At 38.5% G+C, this 10693-nt stretch overlaps 2 long non-coding RNA genes across 2 annotated transcripts; one reads left to right on the forward strand and one right to left on the reverse strand.

The window, feature by feature from the left end:
• The first annotated feature begins 1947 nt into the window (after window positions 1-1947).
• Window positions 1948-3859, forward strand: LOC108252530. The gene is made up of 3 exons (XR_001809536.2): window positions 1948-2078; window positions 2977-3559; window positions 3670-3859. It is a non-coding gene; the product is annotated as an uncharacterized LOC108252530 (long non-coding RNA).
• Window positions 3860-4135: 276 nt separating this feature from the next.
• On the reverse strand, window positions 4136-5843 carry LOC113467802. Its single transcript, XR_003391749.1, has 2 exons — window positions 5715-5843; window positions 4136-4842 (listed from the first exon to the last, which is right to left on the reverse strand). It is a non-coding gene; the product is annotated as an uncharacterized LOC113467802 (long non-coding RNA).
• Between the last annotated feature and the right edge of the window lie 4850 nt (window positions 5844-10693).

Genomic DNA, 10693 nt, shown 5'->3' on the forward strand with positions numbered 1-10693 from the left:
ACTAGAGATCCCGGGTTCGATTAAAGGCGCGGGTTCGAAATTTGTTTCGTCTCTGTGCTTGGAGTTCGGACCTTACAAGGCAGACGCGGTACCAACTAAGCTCACTAGGCTGGTACACCTTATCTTTACTTACCTGACAAAGTCCCTGCTGCAAAGATAAGAAAGAACACCGGTTCTACGGTGAAATAATGTGTCCTGGGATCTTGACTGGATGGCGTTATGACCCGAGTATCCAATTTGGAGTTCGGGGTGCACTCAGGCTCGTAAACACAATTGAGTAGCTATTTATTATTATTATTTATTTTTTTTGATCAGACCCATGAAGGACCCCATATATGTATGTAGAGGAAAGTAGAGAGGGAGAGAAGGAGGAGGAGGAGAGGGGGAGATAGATAGAGAGAAGGAGGGAGAAGCGGAAGAGAGAGAGGGAGAGAAGCTAGATAGATGAACAGAGAGAGAAGGAGGGAGAGGAAGAAGAGGACTAGAGGAGAGAGAAGGAAGAGGAGTACTAGCATGTGCAGATGACACATACACACACATACATGGAAACTTGGAGAGCCATAAGGTCTATTACGAGTGTTATGTGTAGCTTGTCATGTTGATTAATGCACTTATATGGAAATTACTGATAGTCACAGGGCAGTTCACACGTTCACAGGGGGGTTTCATCCAGTCCAATTTATTTTGCCCTGGGCTCCTCAAGGGGGCCCAGAAGTCTATTACGAGTGTTATGTGTAGCTTGTCATGTTGATTAATGCACTTATATGGAAATTGCTGATAGTCACAGGGCAGTTCACACGTTCACAGGGGGGTTTCATCCAGTCCAATTTATTTTGCCCTGGGCTCCTCAAGGGGGCCCAGAGCCAACAGTTTTTTTTAAGGAAAATAAAATATGTCACACTTAAGTACTAGCTAGTAATTATTCTTGTAAAAAAAAGAAAAAAAAAAGTTGAGGTAGAGTTAACACCAGGGCCCAGTTGGGCTGTAAACAACCCTGGATAGTTGCTGTTAATGTATGGAAGTTTCTGATAGCTACTTGTGTACCATGTGGTAGAGCCAGTGCCATCATATAATTATACCTACCAACATTTGGTAGTACCATTTCACACTTCATCACAATGAGGTATTCTGTCGGGAGTGCAAAATCTTAAAAGAAAGTTTTCTCATTTCTTGTAAAAGGTATTGAGAGTATTTTACAAAACCTACCAACTCCTACATAATTACATAAATCATTCTCAATTGAATCGTTCCCAAGAAGAACGGCCTATGTGATTTTTGCTACTTTTCAGGAGAGACATTTTAATACAGTGATGTCTATTATGTATATTCTTTTTCAGCGTGTGAGAGTAGTAGCCTTTCAATTGCTTAGGAGGCTTAGGTCATAGGAGGAATTTATACCTGCCTTCTTGCTGTAGTGATTGTTGTTGTTGTTGGATAGATGGGCACACACTGCCCATCTATCCGGGAAGGGTTGGAAATTTTGAACAGCTGTAATTGACGTTTTTCTTGGAGTCAGCAGTCTTGAGAGCCATGTTGTCTTGGACTGTATGGTAACCTCTTGATGGAGGAAATGGTATTATTATTATTATCAACACCATACTTTCCCGTTCAGGTGGCGTATTGCAAAGGGGACTGAAGTGCTAAGAATCAACACCAAGTACAATGTTCTCTATCTGAAGGGGACTGCAATTCCTGGGACTGTCGGGTCCTATGTGTATCTCTATGATACAATCCTACCAACCAAGTGAGTTCTTTCTAAATGGTCATGCAATGTTTTATTCAAAGGTCTTCTGTAATATGACGTGTTTCACGAAGACATTTTACTTTTCAGGAAGATTAAGAACTATTGCAAAAAGTTTTCTCCAAGTTGTCTTGGACTGTATGGTAACCTCTTGATGGAGGAAATGGTATTATTATTATTATCAACACCATACTTTCCCGTTCAGGTGGCGTATTGCAAAGGGGACTGAAGTGCTAAGAATCAACACCAAGTACAATGTTCTCTATCTGAAGGGGACTGCAATTCCTGGGACTGTCGGGTCCTATGTGTATCTCTATGATACAATCCTACCAACCAAGTGAGTTCTTTATTATTTTTAGTCGCTTTTATTATTTAAGTTTATCAGGGTACATGAACAAAATCACATCATATAGGTACACTCTTTTCTTCAACTTAAGATCTTTGTATGGGTCATATCTTGTTTAACTTTTGACACTTTTTTCGTGTGAAGGGCAACTGAACCTGTGATCTAAATGGTCATGCAATGTTTTTTTTTCAAAGGTCTTCTGTAATATGACGTGTTTCACGAAGACATTTTACTTTTCAGGAAGATTAAGAACTATTGCAAAAAGTTTTCTCCAAGACTTTTCTTTTTAGGCCGTGGTTATGAACAGGGCTGAGATAGGCCATTCTGAGATGTTCTTGGCAAGTGGAAAATGATGTGGTAACTTAACACAGAGCCTTCATGAGCGTGTAAAGTTGGCGGGAAATTCGAAATTTTGATTTTTTTTCCGCAACGCGTACAATCTGAATTCATTTTTTACTTTTTATCTCTAGTTTGCACGTTTATATTATACTTTTCATTTAAATTAGATATTACAAACAAGCGAATTACAAAGCAAACAAAAATAAATACATATAAAATAAATTTTAAAAATTGCCGCCGGGACAGAGGGTTAGAAAAAAAGCCCAACAATCCCACGCTATCCTCGCTTAAGTTACCACTCCAATGCAAAACTGTAGAAACAATATCCTATCTCACCTTGTCCGAGCTTATCTCAGCCCTGTTCATAAACACAGCCTTAAGATACCTATACCATTTTTTAACTCCGACCCTATTTAAAAAGAAAACGATTCTTTTATAGACGCAAATCATCATTGAGCTTTTTATTCAAAAACCCATTTATCTCTTTTTTTTCGATATGTTTTTTTCCATGGAAGCCCTGAATTTTTTTTTTCCGAATTTATTTTTCTAGGAAAAAGCAGAAAAGAAAGCTGGGTTTGCCTCCTGTTCACTTCCCCACATACATAGAGCAAGAGGATAGCGCACCACTTCCTGAGGATTTGTTCCATCCGGATGTACACGATTTGGGTGAACCTAGTATTGTTCATGGAAAAGACAAAAAATGAACCTATCCAGCTCTTATGATTCCAACGGTTTCATAAATTAAATATCATACAACATAAGTAGTTTGAGAAAAAAAACAAGTGAATATGTAAATGTATCTCCAACATGATTCCAACATTTTCATAGTTTGGAGAGTATTTGTAAAACTGAAGAGATTTTGAAATTGAAAATGATGTTGTTGTAGTAGCAGCCTCCTCTCGTTCAAATCATGCCGATCATGCAGTTGATAATTCCAGGAATCCAGCAGTGGCTATGGGATTTTGCCAGAGATCCATTACCGTGAGTGACGTAGGTCTTCCCTCAGTCTCTCGAAATCGAAAATAGGCTCTATCAGTGGTTTATGCAATTTTGGTAATTTGGTATACATAAGTTCAAAGCTCAAAACGAACTAATTTGTTCGAACTTGGAAAACTAATTTGTCTTACAAATAGGTTTACTCTGAATGAATACTTATGTTTTTTGGTAATTTGGTATACATAGTTCAAAGCTCAAAACGAACTAATTTGTTCGAACTTGGAAAACTAATTTGTCTTACAAATAGGTTTACTCTGAATGAATACTTATGTTTGCCAAGGCAGTTCCTCCGATTACGAATCTATTGCCCATGTGAAGTATAAAATTGATGTCTGTAAAAAATTACAAAGCAAAATTTCAAATACATATGTACAAAATAAAAACAACCTTTTTTTCATACAAATTACACTAATAGCATTTTATTTACAAAAATCACATAAATAATGTTTTTCATTCATTTTACACAAAACCATTCATTACAGCATGTAATAAAAAACATATAAACTCAGTGGGGCAGTATTTAGCCAAAATACCACTCAGTCTCGGGAATACATGGCCTCTAGCAAAGAGTTCAGTGTGCAGGTCAATTCATGAAGGTTTTGGTTAGAACCTTCTGTATTGGTTAGATTTGGAAAAATGAAGAACCTTTGACTTTTTATTCTCAATTTGGAAATTACAGTCCGCTTATGGTCGGTTTGGCAGATACAACATTCTTTTGGTCTTTGTAGACTGTAGGGCAGCCCATCATTGTAAACCTACTCCTTCAGAGAACAGTCCGGTGGCCTGATAATGTGGCTGAGATAGCCATCAACTTTCTGAAAAAGGGTGGGGATTCCCATCAGTCGCTGGATGAGTCAATGGAACAATTGATGCTCCAAGCCCAGTGGAATTACAATTACAACGTTCACCCCGGTATCAAGGAACAAACGTAAGGTCTGTTGGATACAGTTGAAAAATGACACGGGATAATTATCTTCAATGGAAACTGATGCCAAGAACTTCGTAACATTGGAAAATGATGCCAATTCCATCATTTTCTCTGCGCATGACGCGAATCAGATATAATATATGAGAGGTTCAGCTTAGTTGTCGGTAGAGCATTTAGTGCTTGCTTTCCTCTCAAGCTGGTTCGCGCTCACCGCAGAAGCAGGAAATGGATGACCTCTGCCATTCGGAAATCGATCGCTAACAAAAGGCTGCTCTTTCGACTTGTCAAAACATCTAATAGTCCAGTTTTATTAAATCACTATAGAAAAAATCTGTTGAATACAGTTGGAAAATGACACGGGAAAATTATCTTCAATGGAAAATGATGCCAAGAATTCAATTTTACTCAAGGTTGATATCAAATGAGGAAGGCAGTCACGTGAACCTTCTCGTCCGAATCAACAATATCTCGAACTTGAAACTTCCGCTCTACCTTTTTGGCAGATACAACATTCTTTTGGTCTTTGTAGACTGTAGGGCAGCCCATCATTGTAAACCTACTCCTTCAGAGAACAGTCCGGTGGCCTGATAATGTGGCTGAGATAGCCATCAACTTTCTGAAAAAGGGTGGGGATTCCCATCAGTCGCTGGATGAGTCAATGGAACAATTGATGCTCCAAGCCCAGTGGAATTACAATTACAACGTTCACCCCGGTATCAAGGAACAAACGTAAGGTCTGTTGGATACAGTTGAAAAATGACACGGGATAATTATCTTCAATGGAAACTGATGCCAAGAACTTCGTAACATTGGAAAATGATGCCAATTCCATCATTTTCTCTGCGCATGACGCGAATCAGATATAATATATGAGAGGTTCAGCTTAGTTGTCGGTAGAGCATTTAGTGCTTGCTTTCCTCTCAAGCTGGTTCGCGCTCACCGCAGAAGCAGGAAATGGATGACCTCTGCCATTCGGAAATCGATCGCTAACAAAAGGCTGCTCTTTCGACTTGTCAAAACATCTAATAGTCCAGTTTTATTAAATCACTATAGAAAAAATCTGTTGAATACAGTTGGAAAATGACACGGGAAAATTATCTTCAATGGAAAATGATGCCAAGAATTCAATTTTACTCAAGGTTGATATCAAATGAGGAAGGCAGTCACGTGAACCTTCTCGTCCGAATCAACAATATCTCGAACTTGAAACTTCCGCTCTACCTTCCAACGAATCAGAAGCAGGATTACCAAACAATATGTGTATCTGAACTATCTGAGGGGCTCGCTCAAGATTTACATCAGGAGAGTCTCCCCGGATGTCCAACATCAACAACAGAACCTGCAACACCAACAAGCCGCTCTACCTTCCAACGAATCAGAAGCAGGATTACCAAACAATATGTCTATCTGAGGGGCTCGCTCAAGATTTACATCAGGAGAGTCTCCCCGGATGTCCAACATCAACAACAGAACCTGCAACACCAACAAGCCAGCCAAGAAGATCCCCTACACCATCAAGCCTGAATTCAATGTTTGATGGTATGTAACTTTTTTTCATTCCTCCATAGCCTAGTGAATATCAAACTGACGTAGAATATCAATAAAGCATTTTATAGACATAATATTATGTACTAGGTATGTCAACATAATGATATAAATCTAAACAATGTATACCTACATATATAGTTATCATTATAACTTTTGTCTCTTCCTCAGATTCCATAGAAATGCATGAGATACATACATCAAGCACAAGCACCTCATTAGAACCTGTGTTGACAACAAGTACATCAAGCACAAGCACCTCATTAGAACCTGTGTTGACAACACAAAGCATTTTATAGACATAATATTATGTACTAGGTTGGTATGTACTAAATCTAAACAATGTATACCTATACATATAGTTATCATTATAACTTTTGTCTCTTCCTCAGATTCCATAGAAATGCATGAGATACATACATCAAGCACAAGCACCTCATTAGATTTTTTTTAGAAAGCAGACCAATTGTTTTGATTTATTTATTCCTAGGTATAAATCCCATGTTATAACATACTCAAGTAAATGTTTACCTAATTAAACGTAATAGTAATAAAGTAATAAACTTAATGTAGTTTAAAATATTACACTTATCTTCCCATTAGAAGGTCTTCATCCCTATTTGATGAAGTGGCCACATATGAGATACCTCCAGCTGATCTACCAGAACCTGAGCCACCTGTGAGATATTCGGTGGAAGGAATTTGTACATTTGATAATGCTGACTGGGGTACCAATGTGAGACACTTCAAATATGTACCAAAAGTAGATTTTGACCAAGACCCACAAGCAAAAGTTTAGTTTCTTCCTGCTGACAACAGCCAACCACTACACCACCGAGGTTGCTCAATGCATGTAGGTATTGGGATATAGAGCAGGTATACAGGTCCCCCCCCCCTCGAGTTCTACAGTCCATTGATAGTTGGTTTCGTTTTAAGATTCTTTTGTTTCTCATTGCAAATTGCAAGTCAAATTGAACAAAATAGTTATCTTATTATTATTTCTGTTTCAGTTGGAATGTGGAGATCTGTTGGGCATCAGCCAGTCAACAGTATGCAATGTGATATAAGAAATGGCTGACCAGATTTCTGATCACTGTGGTGATTTCATAAAATCCCCAAATAATAATGAGTTAAGGCAAAAACATGTTAAGTTTTACAACATTGCCCGATTTCCTGGGGTTTCTGGAGTCATTGATTGTACCCACTTTGAAATTATCAGTCCTGGAGGAGACAATGCAGAGAACTTCAGAAATAGAAAGGGATACTTCTCTCTGAACGTTCAATTTATTGCTGGACCGGACATGGAATTTTACAATATCATAGCAAGATGGCCTGGATCTGCTCACGATACAAGAATATTTGACAGTAGCTTCGTTAAGACTGAATTTGAACAAGGTGTTAGAAGAGGTACGTATGATTGATCAATTGATCTTTACAAATTGTACATGGACAATCTTTTCACATCCCTACCACTTCTCAGATACTTACAAGAAGAACATATTCTTGTGTTGGGGACACTGAGAATAAACAGAGCCAATGATGCCTCAAAGATGTTGGTTGAACCAAAGCTCCTCTCTCGTGGTCAGTGCTCCATTGTAACAAGTGATGACAATATTAAAATTGTGTGGTGGATTGACAATAAACCGGTCCACACTGTATCAACATTTGCTGGTGCTGAGCCTGAAGGCCTGATTTCTAGATTTGATAGGAAAGCAAAGAAAAGAACAACTCTCTCGAGACCGCATAGCATTGGTGAATACAAGAACATGGGGGGCGTGGACTTTATGAATGATTGCCCACTATCCCCATGGCTTCAAGAATAAACAATGGTACCTAAGAATATTTTTCCAGATTTTAAATGTTGCACTAGTAAATGCATGGCTGCTTTATAAGAAGAAAACTGGACACCCTATGAGATTTTTGGACTTCAAGGCCAGTGTAGCCTCGTCACTTCTAACTCTTGGGAAACAGCAAGCACAGCAGCTAAGGAAGAAAAGAGGCCGACCAACCGAAGACCATGGTGAAGATGAACCTCCTGCAAAGAAGAGGTGTGCACCACCAAAAGTTGCCCTAGAAATCAGATATGATAGATTATCACATTACCCAAAGAAATTGGTAACAACTTCTGCACCCCGATGCCATGATGAAAAATGTACAAAGCGAAGTAGATACATATGTGTAAAATGTAAGGAGCCTGTTTGTCTAGAATGTATGGAAAACTTCCACACTAAGTAGGCAAGACAAAGTACCTACCTCTCTAAATAAATAGGTATAAGATGTTCAAAAAAAGTCTGGACAAATAAAAAATTGCATTATTTACTTAACTTTTGAAGATATTTTTTCGCCCTTTTGACAGGGCGAAAAAATAACTTTGATTTTTCACAACTTTTACGTAAGAATATACCTTTCATTCATATTATTTTTACCCAAATGCACATTGGAAATTAAACTAAAAAAAAGAAAAAGAAAATCAAAGTCTCACAGTTGTTTCTCATCACAGGATCTCGTGAATTTAAGCACGGAGAGTTTCTCTCCTGGTACCTGTCGGGTGAGAAGGGTTTTACCCATAAACCCATATTGACTCAAGCAGTGTATTATGTCCTCCGGATCATTCTCCTTGATTACGAGAAGATACAGGATACCCTTGTCACTTAGACTTGACGATAAGAGGGGAAATAATTCATCACCATCAAATCAACTTGACAGCTCCAACATGGGCACTAAACTCCAAAATCAACAATTTTTGAAAATAAATTCTAAAAACTTTATTATTTATGAAGATTATTATATTAACTGAATTGAATATCAATGTTATTATTACCTGTCCATGCATTTGTTCCAGAGGCCATACAGCGGTTAGCTAGCAGATCCAGAACTCCTTTGTATGGATAATCCTTCCAAGCTAGGGGCTAGCTAATGATTTATTAAGAGGAAAATTAGTTTGAATACTTTGTCTTCTCTTGACTAGGGTAATTTTCCTATTATAATGCTACTTGACAAAGTATGTCTCGTTTAGAAAACATTGTCAATCATTATGTTTTCTCCAGTTACGAATGGGAATCTTTACCTAAATCCTGGTTAGGGATCATCTTGGACAGCTGGGACCGAATGAGGGGGCCCAGGCAGCATCCAAAAAAATTGATAGCGGCCGCCACATAGAACAGATGGCCCTTTTTGGCCGTGGCGCAGATGATAATGGTAGGAAACTTAATGAGAAGCACGATTAACGCAGACAGCATGTCGGGAATCTTGAGCAGACTCGACAGCCAGATCCCGGAGAATGTGCCCACACCTGGGGGGGGGGAATCATCGAAATAATTGAACGAACGAAGCAAGATCTAAGTTTTTACACTTCCCATTTAGGAGCTGGCTTGACGTGAGGACACCAAAAGGTAAGCCATTGAAATATTTACAAAATTTTCGTTCATTGCGGGAGTCGAACCCGGGAGTTTTTAGATCTTTTCCGACATAATACGTTCATAAATCGAATTTCATATTCTAAAAGGTTCCGTGATGGTTTAGTCTTGGGGAGATAGATTTTAGTGGTTGAAAACTCGAGTTTTGAGATGAACATTAGACTTACTTATAACTCCTATACTGAATACAATGAACTGGGTGTAGTCCTCGAGTTGCCAGTGAAATCTTTCCCGTAGTCCCAAATACAGGACTGAACTTTCACCTGTACGGACAACGGACAGAAAATTACAAAATTTAAATAACATTTTTATTATTTTACTATTATTATTAATATTTTTTCAAGAGGTTTGATAGAGGTATTTCTGATCGAGGCTAAGCACACATGAAGAAATCAAACATTTACCAGCAGATAGACTCATATAGAGTATCATCAGTTGTTCCCTCTTTAGCTAAACAGAAAGCCAAAATTTCCCTCCTTAGGTAAACAGAAAGCCAAACTTTTAGCTAAACGTTCCCTCTTTAGCTAAACAGAAAGCCAAACTTACACTTCTTAGCTAAACGTTCCCTCTTAAGCTAAACAGAATGCCAAATTTTCCCTCCTTAGCTAAACTTTCCCTCTTAAGCTAAACAGAACGCCAAACTCACACTCCTTATGTAGCTAAACGTTCCCTCTCCAGCTAAATAGAAAGCCAAACTTGCACTCTTTAGCTAAACGTTACACCGGTGTGACACAAAGCAAACCACACGCATGACGAAATAGAGTTCGTCTCATGAGACAGTCATGTATGTTGGCGAGATTAGAAGGCTTGATAACAACCAGAAGCTTAGCCACTGATAACAGGAAACTCAGGCATGGCTGAACCATTTTGTCTAGTTCGAGAATTTGGCCACAATACCAGCTGAAGTATAGGATGGCTGTACAATTTCATCTAGTTCCAAAATTTGGTAATAATACCAACTGGAGTATGGGATTTTGTCATCAATATACATTTGAAAGTTATTTTGGTACTTTGAGAATTTGGCCACAGGAAGAGTGGTAGCCTCAAGCTGGGACAAAGGAGCTCTTTCGTCCTATTTGAGCAGAATAAACTAGCATTGTTACCTATTATTAATTCTGCATCTTCTTCTTCTTCTTCTTGTCGCCTCCAATTCTCTGATCACTATGGTAGTTTCTCCTCTTTATTTAGGGGTTTTGAACAATTCCAATGTCCGTCACGTCTGCTATATATCTAGTCTGACCGTTCAGCAAAATCCCCCCCCCCCCCCCCATTATCCGATTCAATTAGTATTTATCTCCAGTATTTTTCCCAAGAATACATCATGTCTAATCCTCTAGTAGGTATCTATATTCTTAAGGTATAGATAGGTAGGTATAGCTCAT

The sequence above is a fragment of the Diaphorina citri genome, unplaced genomic scaffold, assembly GCF_000475195.1.
Source record: "Diaphorina citri unplaced genomic scaffold, Diaci psyllid genome assembly version 1.1 scaffold25, whole genome shotgun sequence".
In the NCBI taxonomy this organism is placed as follows: Eukaryota; Metazoa; Arthropoda; class Insecta; order Hemiptera; family Psyllidae; genus Diaphorina; species Diaphorina citri.